Source organism: Lathyrus oleraceus, chromosome 3 (genome assembly GCF_024323335.1).
Source record: "Lathyrus oleraceus cultivar Zhongwan6 chromosome 3, CAAS_Psat_ZW6_1.0, whole genome shotgun sequence".
NCBI lineage: Eukaryota > Viridiplantae > Streptophyta > Magnoliopsida > Fabales > Fabaceae > Lathyrus > Lathyrus oleraceus.
In genome coordinates, this window is record NC_066581.1 from 245071012 (window position 1) to 245091855 (window position 20844).

Consider the following 20844-nt stretch of genomic DNA (forward strand, 5'->3'; position numbering starts at 1 on the left):
TGATTGGTGTTGTATGTCAATCGATTGATCTTAGTGTATTTTTTCAATATTTTGCTTACGTCAATCGATTGGTTATGTGGGTCAATCGATTGATGCTGGAATTTTTTTGAAAAATCTGAAATGTTATTTCACCATTCTTTGCACCAATTCATCATGACTCTTCATGGCAAAAGCTTACATCTTTTCATCAACAAATCTATGATTTCTATTCTAACCATTGCCATGTTATGATTGAAGGGATGCATTCATACTATAAATAATCCTTATATTTTCATTACAAAATTCACTTCTTTCAAATCAATTTTCAAAATCTCTATACATTCATTTTCATCTATTTTTCATATTAAGATACTTTTGAAAAAGAATTTTCATATCATTTTCTTCAAAAGTACTCTTGAGCACTTAGAGATTATTTTGTTTTGAACTTTCATATTGAAAGAGAAGAAGAGTCTAATCAATTGATTAAAGTCTTATCCAATACAACTATTCATATTCATTCAATTACTTTGTAAAATCCTAAGTACCAAGGATTGTTTGGTCTTAGGTGTATTGCTTATTATCCAGGATTGTTGGATATAAGTGTCAAGAAAAGGAAGGATTGTTTTCTTTTCTTGTGAGTTAAGTTTTCAAGAGGATTGTTCTTGATTACTTAATTAGAGGCTTGCTTTAGGAGATCTAACAATAATAAAATCTCTTACACATTGTAAGGGGACTGGAGTACTCTCAAGTTGTGAGGGGAACTAGTATAATTCCTGGTGTTCTTTACTTTCCGCTCTTTACCGCTTTCAATATCATACAAATCCAGAAAAGAAAAGAACCTTTGTCCACCAAATCCGAATAAATTTTCTAAAGTCCTAATTCACCCTGCCCCCTCTTAGGCTCATTCCTAACTTACAGGAAAAACCGAAACACTTTTAATAAGACTTCTGGTGAAAATAATGCAAAACCAAAAGTCTTTTAAGAAGAGTTCCGATATGTTAATTGTGAATTGAAAGGCTTACTTTATGAGTTCCGATTTGCAACGACGAAAGTGATGTTCCAGAAGTCTTGAAGCGAAAGTGAAGTAACAAATGAAACTTTTAGAAATATAGCCTATTTATATGAGGGTATTTTGGTCCAAAAAATTATAATGTAGGGGTAGAGGAACAATTGATGGGGTATGAGGTAAAATTTTCTTAATTCTCTTAGGATCTGGTATATCCACATATGATATACACCCAAATATTCAAAATGGCCCACTAAAGGCTTTGCACTAGACCATGCTTATTCATGAGTAATATATTTGACATCTACTATGATACTTTTATTTCATACATATATGATCCAATTCACCGCCTCATAAAAAACTAAGAATATTCTTTTCCAAGAGCATTGAACAAATTGAAAATTCATCATAGTTTGATTATTTCTCTTAGTTACTCCATTTTATTGAGGACTGTGATAACTACGAAACATATCACATTTCTGACTCGGTTCACATGATATTTTACCTTGTTTTGCCTTCTTTTTATTATGTTATATTGTATTTATTTCAGGTATTTTCCAGGTAGGAGTATCCGTGTGAGAAAACGGGACAAAAACAACAAAAAATAGAGAAAATACCAAGGCTCTGCACTCATGGCACTCACCATGTTGCTTGCCATGACATGGCAACCACGGGCGCCGCCAAAAAGACAAGAAAAAGCCAGCAATATGCATTTTACACTCACGGGGTTCGCCATGAGGCCATGGCGTCCTCCATGGACCTTAAAAGCCCATGTTCACCATTTCGCACTCGTGGCATTCATGAGGCCATGACATCCACCATGGACTTTGAGCCCAGAAAAATAACAACAACGTGGATTCAGTTTCTCCCCATTTGCAGATTTTTCTCCACTCCTCCAACATGATTTTATGACACTTTCTACTATCTTTAGCTCTGTAAATAAGCCTTAGTTTTCAGTTTTCAGCATCCAAGTTTTTTAGAATTAATTGTTAGGCAGAAAAATCACTTTTGTAAAGCAACTGATTTCTCACACTAAGGGATTGTTTCACTTTAGAGTTAGATTCAGGAGTTTCACAGTAAACATTTGGATCGTTCGTGGTGTAATCTTGCCGGAATAATTTTCTCGGAATTTATTTCAGATATTTTTTAGTATTAGATTTTACAGTAGTTTTCTACTAAGTAAGTATACTTTTTGTTTCTCTACTTTACTGTTATTGTTATTTTATTTTCATCTGCATATGCTTAGTACTACTACTATTATTATATTTAATATATTAAGTAAGTTTGGTGTATGTATGCAAATTAATATAAATAGTGTCATACCCCGATTTTGGTCCTGAATTTTTTATTTTTGTTTGGCACTTGACCTAAAGTTCATTTGCATACATTCATTCCCAAATCCATATTTTTGTTACACATTGGTCATTGTCTATGCCTTTTTGATCATGGTGCTTTTGACTATAAAATGGATTTTAATCATTTGACTTTTGTAATTTTTCAATTTTGATTTTAATTTCAAATTAAGTTTAATTCCAAATTTCAATTTAATTTTAATTGTTATTTTTACTAATGATTCAAAACTCTAATTGATTTTAATTTTCAAATAGATGTTAGAATTGAAGTCAAAAGTAATTTTAACAAATTATTGGATTAATTTGATTTTAATTGGGTTTTTTACTGATTTTTTATTATTATTTAAATTGATATTTAAATTAGTCTTGGATTATTTCTAAAAAATCCATTTTATATCCATAGTACATTTCAAAATCAAAATAGTACCTACTCATTTCATAACATTCAATAATATTTAACTTTCAAACATTTCCAAACTCATTTTCATACATACATTTTCATTTAACATTTAAGCATAACAATGCATCACATCCATATCCTACAAGTAACTCCTACGTTACAACCAATTCCCAAAATTCATCCAAAAAAAATTACAACCGAGGTATAACCATAAGAATTCCCAAATAACCCACCATCCAAGTCACAACAATAGCAACGTGCATCAAAATCAAATCAAAGAAACCAACAAAATTTCCTTGCCACCCCATGGCATTCTCCACCACCACAAGTAATCCTCGCTGCACAACTGGAAGTAGCAGAGCACATTGGTTATTTCAGCAGCTTCTATCCCAAGCCACTCAATGTCATGATGCACCTCAACCTAGCCTGCCATCGAATTCCAATATACAGGGTTGCAGCATCATTTGTATGTTGATTGGGATGGGCAACAAGAGTCATGCTGCAAAACATAATAAACCGTAAATTTGCAGCACAAGGACAATGTTGTATATTGCAAGACAAAATATGCTTAAATATCTCTGTTACAAGAAAACTCATGGAGTTACAAAGAGACATAATATTTAAGTATATCTTTGTACCTGTTGCGATTTCGCTCTAAGCTGTTGCAAAACAAAAGGGACCATTCAACAAGTTAAAACCAACCTGTTGAAGTTACTGCAATGAATTTAAGCACTGAGTTAATAGTCGGTCTTGTTGATAACATCGCTGTTGGTGTTTAGAATTAATTTGGTTTCCGCTTGATCGGGTGTTGCTTTTGATGGTGCCATGTGCGACCCTATCAAGTACAAATGCAGAGTTGAATGCTGCTCATGATAACCTTATTGCATCTATAATTCTCAAGACCAAAGATTCAGGTTCAACAGACTATGCTGGCACCTTCGGATATCATTCCCGCTCCGAACGCAAGTATTTTATGAAGAATTTGGACAAGGCATTTGATTCCAAGACCTGCATGACGAAAAAATGTAACAGTCATTGAACGAAGAAGCTTTTGCTCCAAATCTCACTGCTTTCAACTTTCCATGTGCTGTACTAGGATGGAATGCTTACATTGCACTAGTCGGCGGTAACATGGTTGTCTGGAAGGGTGCGCCAACTACTCCATTGATAATTACAAAGCTGATTGTTGAAGTTTTTGAGAGGAACAATTTACCCGGAGCAATCTTTACCGATGATGCCGATATCACATTGGTTGTGCGCTCTATTTTCTTTGCAGCCGTCGGTACTGTTGGTTAGCGTTGTACAACCTGCCATGACCCTGCCGGAAGAACAACCGTGACGGTAACCTCACACCACATACATGTGACGCATCATGCCGTCGATACCCTGCAATAAAGCCATAGTGAAATCACAGCGGCATCAACCAAATCATGATCAAACATGGCACATACATTGTGAATTTGACAAAGTAATGCACATGAATTTTGGTTTTCGCACTCACTTCGACACATGTTCCTGCAGTAAAACAAGATATGTTTAAAATGCTACCAACTGCACCAACATCATAAAAGTTTGCTCTTGGAAACTACAATCAATTTCTTTGTTCCTGGTCCACCATGTCACCTGGCCAAAACCTCAAACCTGCAAAACTTTCATGACGGATCAACATGCATAGTAGCAGCAAATCAACCATAGCCTGCAAGAAAAAAAAACAAACTGAAGAAAACTCAATTAATATCCAACAGAAAACTCATAGCAGTAAAAAAAAGGATTACTCTTTTATTCCGACGAAACTTTCCTCGGGACAGTAACAACGAACCTCACCGGCTCAAAATACAACATTTGGGATCAGAAACATTGTCCTAATTCCAAATCCAAAAGTAATCAACCAAATTCAAAGCAGCCTCTTGCTGTTGTTGAGTATGTACCTACAATACCAACATGTACAGGAACTCATAAAAGTATCAAAGCATATATACCTAATCATCAAGCTATGTCTTTCAAGAACACTTCACAGGTGCAACATAGTAAGGGTTTGCCACTCAATTGGAAAGGAAAATTGGACAAAGTTCATCAACTATACTCAAAGGATCCACTCTATAACAAGAGTACAAAGCAAATTGAGCTTGACTATAGGGATAAAGGAAGAACAGGACTTGTAATTCAGAAATCAGTTAAAAACTTTCAGTTCACTTTAGAGGAGAATGGGAAGCAGACAATTTTGCAGCTAGGGAGGGTGGCAAAATCTAAGTTTGTTATGGACTATAGATATCCTTTGACTAGTTACCAGGCTTTTTCGATATGTTTGGCTTCCCTTGATGCAAAGCTGTTGTTGCCTGCGACAAAGGTTGCAGCTATGCATAGTCTAACCTCGGTGTCTTGCTTCAACTATCCGAAGAACTACCACAAGCTTAAGAATCCAGAGGAGCATGAATGGTTATTGCGAGAAATTCCTGTAGTTATTGCAGAAAAACTAGAATCAGCATCATTAAACAAGTGTAAAGTAACTAAATCCAACCTACCTCAATAAGCGACATAACGGAAGCTAGAAGAACGACACCATCAATTCTCTACTGTACCTTAGAGATGTTTGCAACCGGATATTAACCCAACGATCATTTGTTACTATCCTGCAGCAACGAATCCCAAGTAAAACCAAGTTCAGACCAATACTCTGAATTCACTGCAGTAAAAGCAAAATGGCAAAGCAGCTAATTTTCAAAAAAATTCCCAAATTGGAATAGAGACGAAATTCAAGAAGAAAGTCAGATGCTCAGATTACCTGTTAACAAATTCTAGCATCAAAAAGGCCACTCCAATTTCTGAGCACAAAAGGAACTTCGCAGAGTTACTTCTTGTAACACCAAAGATACCTATTCAAACCCTAATTCGGGAGAGATAAAAGGAGAAGCGAGTTCATGAGGGAGGAGGCGACGATAAACAAAAAGAGAAACGGCGAACAAGATACCACAAACCCTAAATCCCAAATAAAAAAAACAGTATTGAGGAGGAAGATTTAAGCTCACCTGATTCGTCGTCGCCAAAGGTGAGATTTCTTTTGTTGAGCATTTGAGTTCGAATGAGTGTCTGAGTTTGAGAGAGATTAGTTGAGGACGATTGAGCGATTTTGAGAGAGAGAGGGTTGGACGCGAGAGAGACGATTGGGTGAAGTCGAGGAGGATTGAGTTTGATAGAGAATGAGTGTTTGAGTTTGTGAGTGAGATTGGGAGAAGAGAGAGCGAGAGAGCGAGATGAGGACGACGACTCTCCTTTTCATTACAGTATTTTTCATTTTCTTTCTTTTTTTGTTTCCTTTTATTTAATTCTTTTTTTTAGCTGTCAGTAGAGCAAACATTCAAAAAAAAACATTAAAAAAAATTCGTTTAATTTTCCTAGGTTAATAATTAATAATTGTTTTATGTTTTCAACTTATCCCCCATTTGTAAACCCAACAGCCAAGCGGCTGGGTTTAATTACTAGTAGTCCAACAGATTTCTTTTTTATTTAGTTTTTTTTATTTTAATTCTATTTTTAATTTATCTTGGTTTATATATCTAAATTAGCATTGTAAATAATAACTAACCATAAATGGTCTAGTGGAGAGGGGGTTTCTATGGTCTTTAGTGTAGTGGGTTCGATACCCGTATTGAGCATTTTATTTCTTTCAGCATTTGCATTTTATTTTCTTTTAGCATTTTATTTTATTGTTTATGTTTTTATTATACTCATGGTTGATCTGCTTTCTCTTAATTTCATCATTCATTCAAAACCATTTTTAAACTATAAAAATCATATTTTTCTCGATTCAATGTCGAGCCCATTTTCACACCCTTGTAAGTCGATTGCTTTTTAAGCATCGCCATCAACCTCACATAGCTTACTCTTGGGCTTTCTTACAATGAGCCGGTTCTCTTGCACTTACACTCATACTTTGCATTATTTGTTGTTTGGGCCCGATTTAATTATTTCATGATTTTGAATCCCCATTTGACAAAATGTACCCCACTCCCCCGATATGTAACAATCTTGTACTGTTTTATTTCTTTATTTGCTTGACTGTTTAGTTAGATACTAGCACAAGAATAAAATCAACAATTTCAAAAAATACAAAAATATGACTCGATCCAACGTCGAGTATTTTCTCAATAAACAAATCAATTCATTTCTCCCTCCTATTCTATTCTATTTCTTTCAAACTTTCATCAAACGCTTGATTCAACGTCAAGCCATTTTTTCTAATAAAAAACTCAAAAAATCTTAATTCATAGTTAAGACCTTTTCAATAAGATGGAAGTGGAACGTGGTGTATACCGCGCACTCCTGAGACTAGGATTCGAGATGTATATCTCGCCAATCCTAACTCTCGCCATCATCCAAATTTATCCACTTTGTTTTCTCTCAAACACTCACTCAAATTTCTCTTAAACGTCCATCAATACTTGATCTATGATCAAGTCATTTTCACAACAAAACTCAAAATACCTAATTCTTATTTAACACTTTTTCAATAAAGGTGGCAATGGAACATGGTGTATACCATGCACTCCTGAGGTTAAGATTCGAGACGTATGCCTCGCCAATCTTAACTCTCGCCATCGTCTAAAATTGTCAATGTGGTTTCGTTAAACCCTTTCTTGATCAAAATTCAAAATACCTAATTCTTATTTAACGCTTTCTCAATAAAGGTGGAAATGGAACATGGTGTATACCATGCACTCCTGAGGTTAAGATTCGAGACGTATGCCTCGCCAATCTTAACTCTCGCCATCGCCTAAAATTGTCAATGCGGTTTCTTCAAACCCTTTCCCAGTCAAATTCCAAAAATACTTAATTCCTATCTTAACTTTTTTCAATAAAGATGGAAATGGAACATGATGTATACCATGCACTCCTGAGGCTAGGATTCGAGATGTATATCTCGCTCATCCAAGTTCTCGCCATCACTCAAAATACCTCCAACCAATCAAACTTTTTTCTCGCCGCCGTGCGATTAATCAAAAACCTTTTCATAAATGAAAGATATATTGTCTTAAGTGATACAAAACAATGTTTCGGCCACGATTGTTGAGTAGAGATAAATGACGCTTTTCCGAATGTAGATTTATAAATCCGTTCGATGTGTGGTATGCGTCCACTCCTCATCTGTTTTGGGTAAAACGATGTTTTTATCGATTAATACAATATAGCTTTCGCTAAAATTGACCAACAAACAAACATTTTTCTACCCAGAACTACGTAAGCCTTGATTTCTCTTTTGAGATACGTAGGAGCAGGATTTGTAAATCTTGTCAGGCCCATTAATAAAAAACTTAGGTTTAGTGCTTCGTCAAAAATCCAAAAACATTTTCCTCTCTTTTACTCTTTCTTTCCCACCTAATAACTGAAGAGCCTAACATTTCAAACTAACATTAATGCACACAACTGACCTAATGGTTCCCGTTGAGTACAACGGACGTGAGGGGTGCTAATACCTTCCCCTTGCGTAATCGACTCCCGAACCCTGATATTGGTTGCGATGACCATATCTTATCCTTTCTTTTGTCTTGGGTTTTATCGATATTTCCCCTTTCCTTTTTAGGAATAAATAAAGTTCGGTGGCGACTCTGTTCAGTCCATCATTGCGAGCGTGCGATCGCGCTTCGCTTTGAGGTCGTATCCCCATTTTTTCGAGGTGCGACAGATGGCGACTCTGCTGGGGAAGACAAACTCCTAAGCGAGTCAAGCCTAGTTAGGACGTCTGTGTGCCTTTGTTTGTTTAATTGTGTGGCTTTTCCTTATTTATTGCTTTTTTTATTATCTTTATATTATATTGATATATCTGTTGTATATTGGTTCCATTGTGATTGTTGGTATTTGGGTATTTGATTATAAACCATGTGGGAAAGGCTTTACACCTGAGTCTAGAGAAAAAAAAACATAAGATATGACGATGGTTGAGTAGTACGGACTCCCGAGGTGAATACTTCGTAAGGGTCGGTACGAGAACCTCACTTAGAGTAGATCCTTTTGCAAATATTGTCGCCCGAGGTGTATACCTCGTAAGCCTCGATGTTTCAAAGGGGTCCATGACTCTAAGGACCTTTTAGAACATTGAACCTTTGGCCAACTAGAAATGATGGTTTCGTAGTATGGATTCCCGAGGTGGATACTTCGTAAGGATCGATACGAGAACCCCGCTCAGAATAGATTCTCTAGATGGAGTTGATGACCGGAAAGTATTTTCCGTAAGCGTCAAACAGTCTTTTGAATCCATGACTCTGAGTACCCTGTCTAGAACCGAGTCGATGGTTGCGTAGTGCGGACTCCCGAGGTGAATACTTCGTAAGGGTCGGTACGAGAACCTCACCCAGAATAGATTCCCTTGATGGAGTTGACGACCGGAAAGTATTTCCCGTAAGCGTCAAACATTCTTGTGAATCAATGACTCTGGGGATCCTTTGTAACCAAACCTTAGATCTTACCCGGTGAGAACCTATTCTTGGAAAACAATCAGATTCATCAGTACCTCAGACTTTTGAACCCGTGTATGGAAAAAACAAATGTGCATGGCTTGCATTGCATTCATTCGAATTCCATTGCATTTGCATCGCATCATAATGCATGTCATTTTCCAGACAAAATACCAAAAAACTCATCCATCCTTTGTCCGTGATCAGCAAAGTGATTCTCAACACGCGTTTAGAACAAAGAACCATGTCTCAGGAGATGATGGACGAGCTAAGGAAAAGCCAAGAAGCACTGAAGGAGGAACTTAATCTTTTGAAGAGCCAAATGAGATGGGTCTTGGAAACCCTGCAAGTCTTGTTGAGAGAAGAGGGTCACCCAATATACACTGCTGCAACAAAGAGAGCTACTACCCCGCATCCATCTGGTGTTACCCCAAGTCAAGGGAAATTCTATGTGGCAACTCCTCATTTACCAGTATATGGACCTCCCTTAAGACGTCATCATCAACATCCTCTGGCTATTGCTCCTCAAAGTCACCAAAGCCAGGTTCAGAACAAAAATCAGAATCAGAACAAGAGGAACAAGGATCACAATGACTCGATTCCGGTGCCATTTAGCAAGCTCTATCCGCAACTGATCCAAAATGCTTTGGTGACCCCTCGAGCTCTCACACCTGTGTCACCATACCTGTCATGGTACAATCCAAATGCAACATGTGAATTCCATAAAGGAGCATTGGGACATGACCTGAATTCTTGCTTAGCGCTGAAAGCCTTGGTGCGAGGGTTGATTAACAAAAAGAGCTTAATCTTTGAAGAAGATCATCCCAAGGTCAAGTGCGAATACCATACTGGGACAATGGGGCACTCCATCGAGGAATGCTAGAGTTTTAAGCTCAAGCTGCAAGGATTGATTGACATAAGGTCACCAACACTCAAGGAGGAAGGGTCAAGTACATATACCTTGATTTCTGAGCCAGGTAATGAGAAAGGGAAAGGACCCTTGAAACCCCTCAAGATTTTGTTCCACAAGGAAGATGTCAGGGATGTGGCTAACGAGCTATCATTGTTTCCTGGTAAGAGCATTGAGATACCGCCTTGGATTTCCAATGTCACGACCCATACCAATGAAAGAAAAGGAGAAGTGAGTAGTGGATTCAAGAAGGTTGCGTTCAACGATGAGAATGAAGGAAAAGAATTTGAAGATCATCATGCCAATGTCAAAAAGCTTGTTGATCCAAACCTTCAAGTTTGAAGAAGTCAATTCCCTAGAGCTGGCAATCATTTGGCTGTTTCAGCATTTCTTTTGTAGTTTCCTTGCATGTTGATTGTTAATTGCTTTTAAGCATTGTTGTTTTCTTTGAATTGGTAAGATTAATGAAATGTTTATGCATCTTTTGAATTAATCCATTCGTATTCACTCGTTTTTCATTCATGTTAAAAACAAAAATACTCCTCTCATTCACTTTTGTTTATCAAATCGTTGTGTTAACAATGATTGGAAGGAGGATGATGAAAACGAAACACCTGAAATTGTTGTGGTATGCTTTTGAGTAAAACCTTGTCGATGACGTAAGGCATTGTTTCAAATCCCCAAACACTGAAGAGATAAGGAGTTAATCCCTAGTCAACCACTTTGAGCCTAGAAGTTGGTGTTTATTTCGGATCTAAAACCCTTAATCTTAACCTGGGGCAGGGTAGTTATGTTCAGATAGTTTGATCATGCAGTCGATCTTTCAAAAAAATCGTCCATATGAACACCCTCCAATTAGGTTCACCCACATGTTATCCTTCGCGCACATGTTGAAATGTCGAAGAAGTTGAGAAAAGCTAAAATTAGTGTTGGTTGATCGTCATCCACCAATAATGTGGCAGTCAACACCTTTAAAAATGAAAAAAAAAAGCCCGCTAAGTCAAATACCACAAAATGACTTAGGCAAAAGTTAGGGCATCCCGATGGACCAAAAGCTTCAGAGAAGCGGTCCAGGCAAAATTAGGGATAAAGAAAATCAATCAAAATAGGTCACCAAAATCCTCAACAAAACAAAAAATATAATAAGGTGACTGCCATTTCAAGAAAATCCGTCTTGAATCCCCATCACACCTTCGAACCCTCTTGGAAGTCGAATGCGTGTATTGAATTAACTGAACGTAGGAATTGGAGATCATCAAGAAGAAGGGGTGGGTAAAAATAAATTTTGAGCCTTATATCCTTTTGTTTCAAAAAAAAACCGTGAACCAGACCACGTTACAACCCTTAAAAGACCTAATTGAGCCAGGGTTTATTTTGAAAGCATACTATAACAAGGTTGTGTTAACTTGACTCCAAACGATTTTTGTTAATCATGTGATGGCACCAATTTGCATACTGTGAATGACTTGATCACCATTGTGTTCTTATCAACGACTCGTTCACTGTATTTCACCCGTTCATATCAATAAATTTTGATTTCAAATTTTTGCATAAGCATTGAATTAAAATTACCATTTTTGAATGAACAATCTTATTTGCGAGTCAACACTTAGCATCAAGAAATTCCAAATACAGTTGAGGAACTTGATAAAGTGAAAGAAGTCTAGTTAGGGGCAAATCACTTTGAGCATCAGTTAATTCGAGCTAATCACCCTAAGGGTCATCTAGCCAAGAGTAATTTGCTTCAAGACTCAGACTGGGGCAAGCCACCTCAGAGCTCAGTAAGTCCAATCACTCCAAGGTTCAGTTAACCAAGAGTAATTTGCTTCAAGACTTAGACTGGGGGCAAGCCACCTCATAGCTCAATGAGTCCAACTATCCAAGGAGAGTCAATCAAGAGTCTAGCATTCCAACATTTGGTTAGTCAAGTTCAGACCATTGCAAGTTTCAAACACTTGGGGCAAGCCATCTCGAGGTAGTCTCATGGCAATTTGTTTCCAAACTCACTTTCAAGGTGAACATTTTCAAAGTCCCAACAGACTGGGGCAAGATGAGCCACAGAGGGGCAGAACCTCTTTCTTCGTGCTTTCAAACTTCTCAAACAAATTCTGCCATACGTCAACAACTATTGAGTTTAAGACGAGTGCCCGAAAATTATGCTAGCACGATTCATTAATCCTCCAAAAGGATCCATTGGCTAAGCTGTGGCTATCAAACTGGATAGAATCCTCCTTTGACAACATCTATCATAAAATATTTGGTTGAGTTCTCGGTGTTGAGGAATCATGAGCTTCCATAAAAAGCCTTTACAAACTCCCAGTCTGCCCAGTGTCTGCATTCTCATAATCATGATCATTCATATACCATGCATAAAAGGAAATTCAAATCATGCATAGCCGAAATGTACTTCGTGCTCATTTTGCATTGACCCAGGTCTTGTTGTCGATCCTATGATCCTTTGACCTTTGATTCCAGTTTGTATTTGGTGCCCTTAAACCAACATCCGGTTTTCGCAGTCATTTTCAAGTCCAATTGTTGTTGGCAAAATCCGTTAAAGGGTGGTTGTAGTCCATTGCTTACGGTCAGAGTCCAATTGTTGTTATTCCAGTATCAGGTCATACATGAACCTGTTCTGAAGATTCTTTCTCTGTTTGTTCAATACTATTCAGGTCATGTATGAACCTGTTGTTGAGCTTTATTCCGGTGTCAGGTCATACTTGAACCTGCTCTGAAGATTTTTTCCCTGTCGTTCAATACTATTCAGGTCATGTATGAACCTGTTGTTGAGCTTTATTCCGGGGTCAGGTCATACTTGAACCTGCTCTGAAGAGTTTTTCCAATTTTTGTTTAATACTATTCAGGACATGTATGAACCTGTTGTTGAACTTTTATTCCGGGGTCAGGTCATACTTGAACTTGCTCTGAAGAGTTTTTTTCAATACCATTTAGGTCATGTATGAACCTGTTGTTGAACTTTTATTCCGGGGTCAGGTCATACTTGAACTTGCTCTGAAGAGTTTTTCCAATTTTTGTTCAATACCATTCAGGTCATGTATGAACCTGTTGTTGAACTTTTATTCCGGGGTCAGGTCATACTTGAACCTGCTCTGAAGAGTTTTTCCAATTTTTGTTCAATACCATTCAGGTCATGTATGAACCTGTTGTTGAGCTTTTATTCCGGGGTCAGGTCATACTTGAACTTGCTCTGAAGAGTTTTTCCAATTTTCGTTCAATACTATTCAGGTCATATATGAACCTGTTGTTGAGCTTTATTCCGGGGTCAGGTCATACTTGAATCTGCTCTGAAGAGTTTTTCCAATTTTTGTTCAGTACTATTCAGGTCATATATGAACCTGTTGTTGAGCTTTATTCCGGGGTCAGGTCATACTTGAATCTGCTCTGAAGAGTTTTTCCAATTTTTGTTCAATACTATTCAGGTCATGTATGAACCTGTTGTTGAGCTTTATTCCGGTGTCAGGTCATACTTGAACCTATTCTGAAGATTTTTTCCCTATGTTTGTTCAATACTATTCAGGTCATGTATGAATCTGTTGTTGAGCTTTATTCCGGTGTCAGGTCCCATGAACCTGTTCTGAAGATTTTTTTCCTATGTTCGTTCAATACTATTCAGGTCATGTATGAACTTGTTGTTGAGCTTTATTCCGGTGTCAGGTCATACATGAACCTGTTCTGAAGAGTTTTTCCCCATGATTATTCCCCAGCGTTGTCAGGTCATATATGAACCTGTTGCAGCATCTTTTCCTTTATTCGGGTTTAGTAAGTCATATGCGAACTTACTACCGAAATCCCTTGTATTCTAAGCGTCGTTTATCAAATTTCACTTTGAGTACTCTCCAGTGTGTGTCTGATTCTCCAGTAGATTTGTCTTCCCCAGTGAGTTTATTTTTTTTACCATTTGTCTGTCTCCCTGTGGACCACCAGCATTCCCCACAGTTTGGTCTGTCTAGTAGCATCTCCTGTCAAGGGTCCATCATATCCCTAGCAGATAAAAATTACAAAAAAAAGAATCATGCATCCATGCATATCATATCATATCATAACATATCATATCACATCATGTCATGGGGATTCAGGATCAAAATTCGGGTCTTCTTAGTATTTAACCATCTCCCACTATGATCATATGAAGAGTGTCCTGCTTCATATTCTCTAGTTGAAGATACTTAAATAGGGGCAACTGTCATACCCCGATTTTGGTCCTGAATTTTTTATTTTTGTTTGGCACTTGGCCTAAAGTTCATTTGCATACATTCATTCCCAAATCCATATTTTTGTTACACATTGGTCATTGTCTATGCCTTTTTGATCATGGTGCTTTTGACTATAAAATAGATTTTAATCATTTGACTTTTGTAATTTTTCAATTTTGATTTTAATTTCAAATTAAGTTTAATTCCAAATTTCAATTTAATTTTAATTGTTATTTTTACTAATGATTCAAAACTCTAATTGATTTTAATTTTCAAATAGATGTTAGAATTGATGTCAAAAGTAATTTTAACAAATTATTGGATTAATTTGATTTTAATTGGGTTTTTTACTGATTTTTTATTATTATTTAAATTGATATTTAAATTAGTCTTGGATTATTTCTAAAAAATCCATTTTATATCCATAGTACATTTCAAAATCAAAATAGTACCTACTCATTTCATAACATTCAATAATATTTAACTTTCAAAAATTTCCAAACTCATTTTCATACATACATTTTCATTTAACATTTAAGCATAACAATGCATCACATCCATATCCTACAAGTAACTCCTACGTTACAACCAATTCCCAAAATTCATCCAAAAAAAATTACAACCGAGGTATAACCATAAGAATTCCCAAATAACCCACCATCCAAGTCACAACAATAGCAACGTGCATTAAAATCAAATCAAAGAAACCAACAAAATTTCCTTGCCACCCCATGGCATTCTCCACCACCACAAGTAATCCTCGCTGCACAACTGGAAGTAGCAGAGCACATTGGTTATTTCAGCAGCTTCTATCCCAAGCCACTCAATGTCATGATGCACCTCAACCTAGCCTGCCATCGAATTCCAATATACAGGGTTGCAGCATCATTTGTATGTTGATTGGGATGGGCAACAAGAGTCATGCTGCAAAACATAATAAACCGTAAATTTGCAGCACAAGGACAATGTTGTATATTGCAAGACAAAATATGCTTAAATATCTCTGTTACAAGAAAACTCATGGAGTTACAAAGAGACATAATATTTAAGTATATCTTTGTACCTGTTGCGATTTCGCTCTAAGCTGTTGCAAAACAAAAGGGACCATTCAACAAGTTAAAACCAACCTGTTGAAGTTACTGCAATGAATTTAAGCACTGAGTTAATAGTCGGTCTTGTTGATAACATCGCTGTTGGTGTTTAGAATTAATTTGGTTTCCGCTTGATCGGGTGTTGCTTTTGATGGTGCCATGTGCGACCCTATCAAGTACAAATGCAGAGTTGAATGCTGCTCATGATAACCTTATTGCATCTATAATTCTCAAGACCAAAGATTCAGGTTCAACAGACTATGCTGGCACCTTCGGATATCATTCCCGCTCCGAACGCAAGTATTTTATGAAGAATTTGGACAAGGCATTTGATTCCAAGACCTGCATGACGAAAAAATGTAACAGTCATTGAACGAAGAAGCTTTTGCTCCAAATCTCACTGCTTTCAACTTTCCATGTGCTGTACTAGGATGGAATGCTTACATTGCACTAGTCGGCGGTAACATGGTTGTCTGGAAGGGTGCGCCAACTACTCCATTGATAATTACAAAGCTGATTGTTGAAGTTTTTGAGAGGAACAATTTACCCGGAGCAATCTTTACCGATGATGCCGATATCACATTGGTTGTGCGCTCTATTTTCTTTGCAGCCGTCGGTACTGTTGGTTAGCGTTGTACAACCTGCCATGACCCTGCCGGAAGAACAACCGTGACGGTAACCTCACACCACATACATGTGACGCATCATGCCGTCGATACCCTGCAATAAAGCCATAGTGAAATCACAGCGGCATCAACCAAATCATGATCAAACATGGCACATACATTGTGAATTTGACAAAGTAATGCACATGAATTTTGGTTTTCGCACTCACTTCGACACATGTTCCTGCAGTAAAACAAGATATGTTTAAAATGCTACCAACTGCACCAACATCATAAAAGTTTGCTCTTGGAAACTACAATCAATTTCTTTGTTCCTGGTCCACCATGTCACCTGGCCAAAACCTCAAACCTGCAAAACTTTCATGACGGATCAACATGCATAGTAGCAGCAAATCAACCATAGCCTGCAAGAAAAAAAAACAAACTGAAGAAAACTCAATTAATATCCAACAGAAAACTCATAGCAGTAAAAAAAAAGGATTACTCTTTTATTCCGACGAAACTTTCCTCGGGATAGTAACAACGAACCTCACCGGCTCAAAATACAACATTTGGGATCAGAAACATTGTCCTAATTCCAAATCCAAAAGTAATCAACCAAATTCAAAGCAGCCTCTTGCTGTTGTTGAGTATGTACCTACAATACCAACATGTACAGGAACTCATAAAAGTATCAAAGCATATATACCTAATCATCAAGCTATGTCTTTCAAGAACACTTCACAGGTGCAACATAGTAAGGGTTTGCCACTCAATTGGAAAGGAAAATTGGACAAAGTTCATCAACTATACTCAAAGGATCCACTCTATAACAAGAGTACAAAGCAAATTGAGCTTGACTATAGGGATAAAGGAAGAACAAGACTTATAATTCAGAAATCAGTTAAAAACTTTCAGTTCACTTTAGAGGAGAATGGGAAGCAGACAATTTTGCAGCTAGGGAGGGTGGCAAAATCTAAGTTTGTTATGGACTATAGATATCCTTTGACTGGTTACCAGGCTTTTTCGATATGTTTGGCTTCCCTTGATGCAAAGCTGTTGTTGCCTGCGACAAAGGTTGCAGCTATGCATAGTCTAACCTCGGTGTCTTGCTTCAACTATCCGAAGAACTACCACAAGCTTAAGAATCCAGAGGAGCATGAACGGTTATTGCGAGAAATTCCTGTAGTTATTGCAGAAAAACTAGAATCAGCATCATTAAACAAGTGTAAAGTAACTAAATCCAACCTACCTCAATAAGCGACATAACGGAAGCTAGAAGAACGACACCATCAATTCTCTACTATACCTTAGAGATGTTTGCAACCGGATATTAACCCAACGGACATTTGTTACTATCCTGCAGCAACGAATCCCAAGTAAAACCAAGTTCAGACCAATACTCTGAATTCACTGCAGTAAAAGCAAAATGGCAAAGCAGCTAATTTTCAAAAAAATTCCCAAATTGGAATAGAGACGAAATTCAAGAAGAAAGTCAGATGCTCAGATTACCTGTTAACAAATTCTAGCATCAAAAAGGCCACTCCAATTTCTGAGCACAAAAGAAACTTCGCAGAGTAACTTCTTGTAACACCAAAGATACCTATTCAAACCCTAATTCGGGAGAGATAAAAGGAGAAGCGAGTTCGTGAGGGAGGAGGCGACGATAAACAAAAAGAGAAACGGCGAACAAGATACCACAAACCCTAAATCCCAAATAAAAAAAACAGTATTGAGGAGGAAGATTTAAGCTCACCTGATTCGTCGTCGCCAAAGGTGAGATTTCTTTTGTTGAGCATTTGAGTTCGAATGAGTGTCTGAGTTTGAGAGAGATTAGTTGAGGACGATTGAGCGATTTTGAGAGAGAGAGGGTTGGACGCGAGAGAGACGATTGGGTGAAGTCGAGGACGATTGAGTTTGATAGAGAATGAGTGTTTGAGTTTGTGAGTGAGATTGGGAGAAGAGAGAGCGAGAGAGCGAGATGAGGACGACGACTCTCCTTTTCATTACAGTATTTTTCATTTTCTTTCTTTTTTTGTTTCCTTTTATTTAATTCTTTTTTTTAGCTGTCAGTAGAGCAAACATTCAAAAAAAAACATTAAAAAAAATTCGTTTAATTTTCCTAGGTTATTAATTAATAATTGTTTTATGTTTTCAACTTATCCCCCATTTGTAAACCCAACAGCCAAGCGGCTGGGTTTAATTACTAGTAGTCCAACAGATTTCTTTTTTATTTAGTTTTTTTTATTTTAATTCTATTTTTAATTTATCTTGGTTTATATATCTAAATTAGCATTGTAAATAATAACTAACCACAAATGGTCTAGTGGAGAGGTGGTTTTTATGGTCTTTAGTGTAGTGGGTTCGATACCCGTATTGAGCATTTTATTTCTTTCAGCATTTGCATTTTATTTTCTTTTAGCATTTTATTTTATTGTTTATGTTTTTATTATACTCATGGTTGATCTGCTTTCTCTTAATTTCATCATTCATTCAAAACCATTTTTAAACTATAAAAATCATATTTTTCTCGATTCAATGTCGAGCCCATTTTCACACCCTTGTAAGTCGATTGCTTTTTAAGCATCGCCATCAACCTCACATAGCTTACTCTTGGGCTTTCTTACAATGAGCCGGTTCTCTTGCACTTACACTCATACTTTGCATTATTTGTTGTTTGGGCCCGATTTAATTATTTCATGATTTTGAATCCCCATTTGACAAAATGTACCCCACTCCCCCGATATGTAACAATCTTGTACTGTTTTATTTCTTTATTTGCTTGACTGTTTAGTTAGATACTAGCACAAGAATAAAATCAACAATTTCAAAAAATACAAAAATATGACTCGATCCAACGTCGAGTATTTTCTCAATAAACAAATCAATTCATTTCTCCCTCCTATTCTATTCTATTTCTTTCAAACTTTCATCAAACGCTTGATTCAACGTCAAGCCATTTTTTCTAATAAAAAACTCAAAAAATCTTAATTCATAGTTAAGACCTTTTCAATAAGATGGAAGTGGAACGTGGTGTATACCGCGCACTCCTGAGACTAGGATTCGAGATGTATATCTCGCCAATCCTAACTCTCGCCATCATCCAAATTTATCCACTTTGTTTTCTCTCAAACACTCACTCAAATTTCTCTTAAACGTCCATCAATACTTGATCTATGATCAAGTCATTTTCACAACAAAACTCAAAATACCTAATTCTTATTTAACACTTTTTCAATAAAGGTGGCAATGGAACATGGTGTATACCATGCACTCCTGAGGTTAAGATTCGAGACGTATGCCTCGCCAATCTTAACTCTCGCCATCGTCTAAAATTGTCAATGTGGTTTCGTTAAACCCTTTCTCGATCAAAATTCAAAATACCTAATTCTTATTTAACGCTTTCTCAATAAAGGTGGAAATGGAACATGGTGTATACCATGCACTCCTGAGGTTAAGATTCGAGACGTATACCTCGCCAATCTTAACTCTCGCCATCGCCTAAAATTGTCAATGCGGTTTCTTCAAACCCTTTCCCAGTCAAATTCCAAAAATACTTAATTCCTATCTTAACTTTTTTCAATAAAGATGGAAATGGAACATGATGTATACCATGCACTCCTGAGGCTAGGATTCGAGATGTATATCTCGCTCATCCAAGTTCTCGCCATCACTCAAAATACCTCCAACCAATCAAACTTTTTTCTCGCCGCCGTGCGATTAATCAAAAACCTTTTCATAAATGAAAGATATATTGTCTTAAGTGATACAAAACAATGTTTCGGCCACGATTGTTGAGTAGAGATAAATGACGCTTTTCCGAATGTAGATTTATAAATCCGTTCGATGTGTGGTATGCGTCCACTCCTCATCTGTTTTGGGTAAAACGATGTTTTTATCGATTAATACAATATAGCTTTCGCTAAAATTGACCAACAAACAAACATTTTTCTACCCAGAACTACGTAAGCCTTGATTTCTCTTTTGAGATACGTAGGAGCAGGATTTGTAAATCTTGTCAGGCCCATTAATAAAAAACTTAGGTTTAGTGCTTCGTCAAAAATCCAAAAACATTTTCCTCTCTTTTACTCTTTCTTTCCCACCTAATAACTGAAGAGCCTAACATTTCAAACTAACATTAATGCACACAACTGACCTAATGGTTCCCGTTGAGTACAACGGACGTGAGGGGTGCTAATACCTTCCCCTTGCGTAATCGACTCCCGAACCCTGATATTGGTTGCGATGACCATATCTTATCCTTTCTTTTGTCTTGGGTTTTATCGATATTTCCCCTTTCCTTTTTAGGAATAAATAAAGTTCGGTGGCGACTCTGTTCAGTCCATCATTGCGAGCGTGCGATCGCGCTTCGCTTTGAGGTCGTATCCCCATTTTTTCGAGGTGCGACAAATAGTATTAATGTACAAACCATGTCCAACTAAGCTTTTAGAGTCCGAAATGGGAGGACCGTCGTTATAACGAGACTCAATAAAATTAATATCACTTATTTTTATAACAAAATTAATTTTTTGGTTCTGAATTTTATTTCAAAAAGATGAAATTTTACCGCGAAAGTGAAAATACATTTATACCAATTTCAGCGCAAAAGTGTGAAAATAATATCCGACTATAAAATTTAGATCTTTAATGTTTAAAAACAACGACAACGATTTATTAATTAATCAAGAACTATTAGTTTTCAAAAAGGAATTTCAGAATTGTAACTTGTAACGTGCGAAAGTAGGCGTTTATGGTTCCGAAATTCAATCGGATTGCGTGAAAGTTAGCAGTATTTTTAAATTAATAATTCTTTCGAAAATAATTTTTAAAATAAATTTAGG

At 36.8% G+C, this 20844-nt stretch overlaps 1 long non-coding RNA gene across 1 annotated transcript; it reads right to left on the reverse strand.

The window, feature by feature from the left end:
* Positions 1–4339: 4339 nt before the first annotated feature.
* LOC127126636 (uncharacterized) lies at positions 4340–5157 on the reverse strand. Its single transcript, XR_007805040.1, has 3 exons — positions 5025–5157; positions 4513–4665; positions 4340–4433 (listed from the first exon to the last, which is right to left on the reverse strand). It is a non-coding gene; the product is annotated as an uncharacterized LOC127126636 (long non-coding RNA).
* Between the last annotated feature and the right edge of the window lie 15687 nt (positions 5158–20844).